The sequence below is a fragment of the Triticum aestivum genome, chromosome 3A, assembly GCF_018294505.1.
Source record: "Triticum aestivum cultivar Chinese Spring chromosome 3A, IWGSC CS RefSeq v2.1, whole genome shotgun sequence".
NCBI lineage: Eukaryota > Viridiplantae > Streptophyta > Magnoliopsida > Poales > Poaceae > Triticum > Triticum aestivum.
In genome coordinates, this window is record NC_057800.1 from 13,510,168 (window position 1) to 13,516,152 (window position 5,985).

Sequence of the window (5,985 nt, forward strand, 5' to 3'; positions counted from 1 at the left end):
TGATGATGGTGGTGCGCCTTCGGCTTGTTCCAGTGCGTGTAGTCGTCCCTAGGTGGTCTACGAATTTGGATGTAATTTCTGTTATTTCTTATGTTGTTTGTACTGCCATGATGTTTGACCAATAGATCAAATGAAAATAAAAAACATTCACATGTGAATCTAAAAAAACACATGTCAAGTCAATCAGGATCAACTGCCTCAGTTTGACATATATAATCTGTCACTATCGAATGTTGATCTTGTATCTAAAAAAAGGAATGTTGATCTTTCTATCTCGAGCAGTTGCCATGTAGAATAATCTGTCACTGTCGTATGTTGATCCGCTCCAAGCAAGCACATCAACATTTCACGTGTCCCTGACTGTCAACCACCCAACAGAGATCTTTCGCAGCAGCTTATCGATCACTCCGTGGCCGCGCTCACCGTGCTCATGAACCCCTCGTCGGCGACGAGCCTCACGAGCGCCTCCGGGTCAAGGCACGCCTCCAGAGCCATGCTCCCTATGCCGCCTCCGCCCTCAAACACCGTCGCCGTCCCGTCCATCTTGCTCGTCGGGCCGCTCCGCACACCCACCGGCCGGCCCCACCAGAAGTCGTCCCCGTACACGTCGAACCGCGGCGAGTTCCCGGTCACCACCAGCGCCGCGGGGGGCGGCGACACGCACGCGAAGCTCGGGTTTCGCGGCCAGGACGCGAGCCTGTCCCGCTCGCTCGCCTCGTCGAACGAGGCCACCATTCTGTTCAGCAGCGACGCGGTCCATCCCAGCCCCAACTTCAGGATCTCGCCGGCGGTGGACCCCACCTCGACGCGCACCACGGCGTTGCCCGCCGATACGCCGTCCACACGGCCCCGGCATCCGATGAGCAGGGCGTATGTCGTGCTCTGATCCGGCGCCAGCCTCCTCGCCCGGCACACCGCGATCCACAGGTGCGCCAGCAGGGCCTGCAACGAGGAGATGGTGGCGCCGACACTGCCGGTGCCGGCCGCCTCGGCATTCGCCTTTTCTTTGAGCTTCCTTACGCTCTCTCCAGAGAAATGGAGGAAGCACTCCTGCTGCTGCACTGATGATGAGTGCTCATGGCCGACGATGTCCTCCAGTTTGCGGAAGGGCATCGGGACACGGCAGCCGTCAAGGAACCACCTCCGGTGCACCGGCAGCGTCGAGGAGATGGCGGCGCCGTCACTCTGACGATGGCTGATCTCGGACAAGTGTTGAAGAGGTGCCAGAAGGCCGTCCCGTCACCGACCGCATGGTTGAGCGACATGGTGACGAAGACGCCGTCGGCAAGCTCGGTGACCTGCGCGGCCGGGAGCGGGTGGGATCCCGCGGCGGCGTCCACGCTGACCAGCCCGTTGAGCGGGAAGAAAGACTGGACCACCCCCGGTGTACACAGCGGCGCGACGACGTCGGCGACGGTGACGCCGGGAGCCACGGCGTGGACGAGCTCGGTGCCCTCCCTGCTGCAGCGGAGCGAGACTGCGATGCTCGTGCTTCCGCCGTCCCCGCCCAGCGCAACGGCGAGGCGGCCGGCGTAGGGGTAGTAGCGTCCCAGGGCGCGCGCCAAGGACGATGCGAGGCGTTCGGCGACGTGGGCATGGTGTCCCTGTCCTCCTCGGCCCGTGGTGGGACTGGGAGGCTTGGGCAGGAGGACGCCCATCTGGATGTATTCCAAGGTAATCATCCGGAGGTCCCATGACGTCAGGTCGACGGTCGTCTCCAGCGCCGGCGGTAGCCAGGCCGTCGTCTGCTCCGGCAGGACCATGCGCCGGGACATGATCTGGAATGGGTCCATCTTGGCTCACCTCTCTCAGTAGCGGTGGGGTGTGGCGTAGGCAGGACTGGTCTGCACAGCTGGTGGTGTTGTGGCAACATCTTAAATAATCTGAACTTGGCGGTGAGACGAAATTTATATCAGTATTGGGGACCTGGCTGTTTTCCAATCTTTCAATATCGGGCCAGTTTATTTGTGGATATGATTGATTATGGAAAGGAAAGGATCATCGGGAAGACTTCTACGAGATCTCACGCTTAGATGAGATTATGAGATCAACACCAAAAAAAATCATATTTAGACATTTAAAAAAATCTGGGGAGAGATCTCCGGTGAGATCAATGAGATCGATTTTCTTGAAAAAATATATATATGTTCAAATGTTCTCAATTCTTTTGTAGACACACAACAATGTTTGATGTATAGCCTCAAAAAGTTTCAACTTCTAATTCAACTTACAGTTATAGAAACAAAAAAACGAATATGAATAGTGTTAAAGTACTATTCACCCAAAGTTGTTACTACTTACATTCGAATTTGTCTTTTTTGAATCTCTAAACGTACATCGAGTTTTGAGCTGACTTTTTTCGAAGGTGTAGGACATATCCCACATGAATTTTGTTAAATAATTTCAGTTTTTTCTAAATGTCTAAATTTGATTTATTTATTTATTTGTGTTGATCTCACCTAAATGTGAGATCTTATACAAGTCTCCCCCTCACTAGCACTGTTATTCACGAATTTCTTTCGTACAAATTATCCATGCTCTTCTATAGATCAAGCACGTTAATATGATCACGCAAGTTATCCAACAGCACCTTAATTTAGTATTTTTAGCACAAGCACGTTAAATTAGTGGGAGGGGGCTACAGCCACTTTTGCATGTTGAGAAAAAGGGTTCCCCGCTTTATAGATAAAGCACCATCACCACAACAATCAGAAGAAGATACAAACGCACGCCATCACCACACTCAACGCACACACCCAAGGCGAGATACAAAGGTGCCGAGCACCGAAAACACCACCCCAACAAAGACTAAGCACCCTAATGATAAGCCGAGGACCACCATGAACATGAGCAATCCACCGAGGGGCATTGAGACGCACAAGGCCGGAGCGAGGACTCTAAGACGACGCCCTCAAGAGGGAAACGACTGTCAGAAGCCGTCACCGTCTGATCCCGAAGATCAGGTTTTCACCCGGAGCGACACGTAGACCATGGGAGCACCACGACGGAGCCTGCAAGAAAGAGAACTGTTAGAATAAATCCGAGGCATACCGTTGATCATCCGAGGACCAAGCAATCACACGAGCACGACACCGAGATTTGTTAACGAGGTTCACCGATATGGCTACATCCCCGGGGCCTGACTACGGGCGCTCCTCCCCGTAACACCGTCACAATACCGCACACCGGCCACCCGGGGGCCGGCACACGCCGCCAGCTCCTCCTTGCGCGCCCATGCTATTATGTTGGCATAGGTTACATCGTGTGTCTACCCTCGCTATATATGAGAGGCCTAGGATACAAGTGTCCTACCAGGACACGACTCCATATCCTATAAACACAATACAACTACAAGTCCAACTGTAACCTACCTCGTACACTATATTCGACACAACTCCAACAAACTTCACCTTGGCGAATATTCTCCACCACCCTGAATTTGTCAATGAGTCAAACTTCCATGTACATTGGACTTGAGCTTATCCCATGAGTATCGCTGCTACTCCAAAGACTCCGTGTGACTCCACCTGCAACTTGTAGTCCCTTCTTTTCTTGACCTCAGTCGACACTCGAGCAAAATTAAGTTACACATTACTCTAGTTTGCGTTCCCAACTTCAGAGCATCAGTCCAACACCATCACACACTGATCACTGACCTGCGTGAAAGTGAACAACTCACATATTGGGTATCACACGTAAGAGTTACCTGAACTCAACATCACCGCTCCTTTCTTGACCGCCTCTGAAACTTGAAAGAATTTCACCATTGCTTGTAGTCATCCTGAATCAAATTCGCAGTTGTCTCACCACATGTATGACCACCAGAGCCCTGGCCCGTCTCCATGTCCCGTGCGCACCGCACGCCTCGCCGCTATTACCGCGTCGAGCCTCCGCTGTCCCGGTCGAGTCTCAAAGGTCGCGAACCCACACCACTCAACCCCCACTGCAGAGTACCACACCGATCATCACCGACCGGTGACGAGTTTCACGCTCTTGTACACACACGTGGTTCTGGTTGCTTCCTTTCTTTTCAAACAAATCTCATCAGATGCCTTCGCTACTTCGTATGCTCTTTCCATGACTCAGCTTCAAGCAACCGGCAGCCATAGACACGATTGATACACGACAATCATACAGTGCAACTCCAAGGCTTCCAGCGCACACGTCTGCCACCGCATGGGCTTTAGTGTGCACACGCGCCAGCCCATAGCTGCTCCTCGGGCGCCTCGGACTGGGCCGCCGTCCATGCTCCTTTGATCACCGTATCGATCTCGTCGAAACCGAGTCCGACCTGAAACACCACGACACGACGCCGATCCGACCTCGCCAGGAATTTCGCGTATGTACGCTCGCCCGATCCATCGCCACACGTCTCGCGCCGCCGCCGATGCTTTCGCTTGCCGCCAGCACACGCGTTTGTCTCTGATTTTGCTGAGAACCACACCGTAGCCGGCTGCAACCCAGACTCGATCCTTCCTCCCTCTAGATCAATAATCTCCTCACAACCTTGCTCCTGATACCATTTGTTAGAATAAATCCGAGGCATACCGTTGATCATCCGAGGACCAAGCAATCACACGAGCACAACACCGAGATTTGTTAACGAGGTTCATCGATATGGCTACATCCCCCTGACTACAGGCGCTCCTCCCCGTGACTAGGCCTGGGCGTTCGGTAGAAACCGAAATTTCGGTTTCTACTATTCGGTTTTTTTATTAATTCAGTTAGCCAGAGCGAAAATCAAAATAGACATAAAAATTAAACTAACCGAAAGTTCGGTTAACCGATAGTTTTGGTTCGGTTTTCGGTTTTAATCGAATTAGAGATCACGTACATAAAACATACTTTTACGGCATGCACTGAACAATTAACTGTAGAAACAGTAAACTGTTGTGTGCGTTGTACCTGTCGTACCCTGCCTTCTTATGTAGGCAAGCTCAGGGTCTCATCCCAAGTAGCTAGGCGAGGTGGGATAACTCCAAATGAAGTGACGTGCTGTGCTAGCTGGGAGAAACTATTAAAAAGTGTGGGCCGTGGGTAGTTGCATGTACGTGGAAGGCCCAAGAGAGGTACAAGCTGTCTGACTCTGCACATGCGGGCACGCGCACTCGCACTCCGCTCAAAAAAATGCGGCCACACGCACTCGCGCACTACCTGGGCGCTAGGATTTTGTGCGTGCCATCAGCTTACTTCGGTTTCTCTTTCGGTTAACGGTGTAAAACCGAACTGTACGAATTAAATTCGGTTAGTATTATTGAAAACCGAATTTTACTGTAGCATCAATAAAAACCGAAAATTCGGTTTTTTCGGTTTCGGCATCGGTTCGGTCTTCGGTTCGTCGGTTTTTATGCCCACCCCTACCCGTGGCACCGTCACAATACCGCACACCGGCCACCCGGGCGCCGGCACACGCCGCCGGCTCCCTCTTGCGCGCCTGTGCTATTATGTTGGCATAGATTACATCGTGTGTCTACCCTCGCTATATATGAGAGGCCTAGGATACAAGTGTCCTACCAGGACACGACTCCATATCCTATAAACACAATACAACTACAAGTCCAACTGTTACCTACCGCGTACACTATATTCGACACAACTCCAACAAGAACGACATCCACGGACGCCGCCTCCGTCGGCCAGTACCGGGACTGGGCGAGTGATGAACCCCAGTGCTCCTACCCCTCCGTCGCAACCTCACTCCGCCAACCACCCGCATCCATGCCGCCCAAGCGACCATGGCTGCCCGCCCGCACCCGAGCCATGCGGTCCGCCCACGACCAACACGCCTCCCACCGCCAGAGCCACCGCCCTGCATCCAGACCGCCCCGAGAACACCAAAGGTCGAGGCTTTGAGCAATCTGCACCACAACCACTTCCGAGACCGCCAGCAAACCCACCGAACAATGCCGGAACCGATAACAGACAGAGATGGGGAAGGGGGAAGGGGGAGGGGTGGCCCGGGGCCACGACCGGCGACAACACAGT

General features: G+C 53.0%; 1 pseudogene; it reads right to left on the reverse strand.

Annotated features, from left to right (window-relative positions):
* Window positions 1–207: 207 nt before the first annotated feature.
* On the reverse strand, window positions 208–1,805 carry LOC123057561 (uncharacterized acetyltransferase At3g50280-like; annotated as a pseudogene).
* Window positions 1,806–5,985: the final 4,180 nt, after the last annotated feature.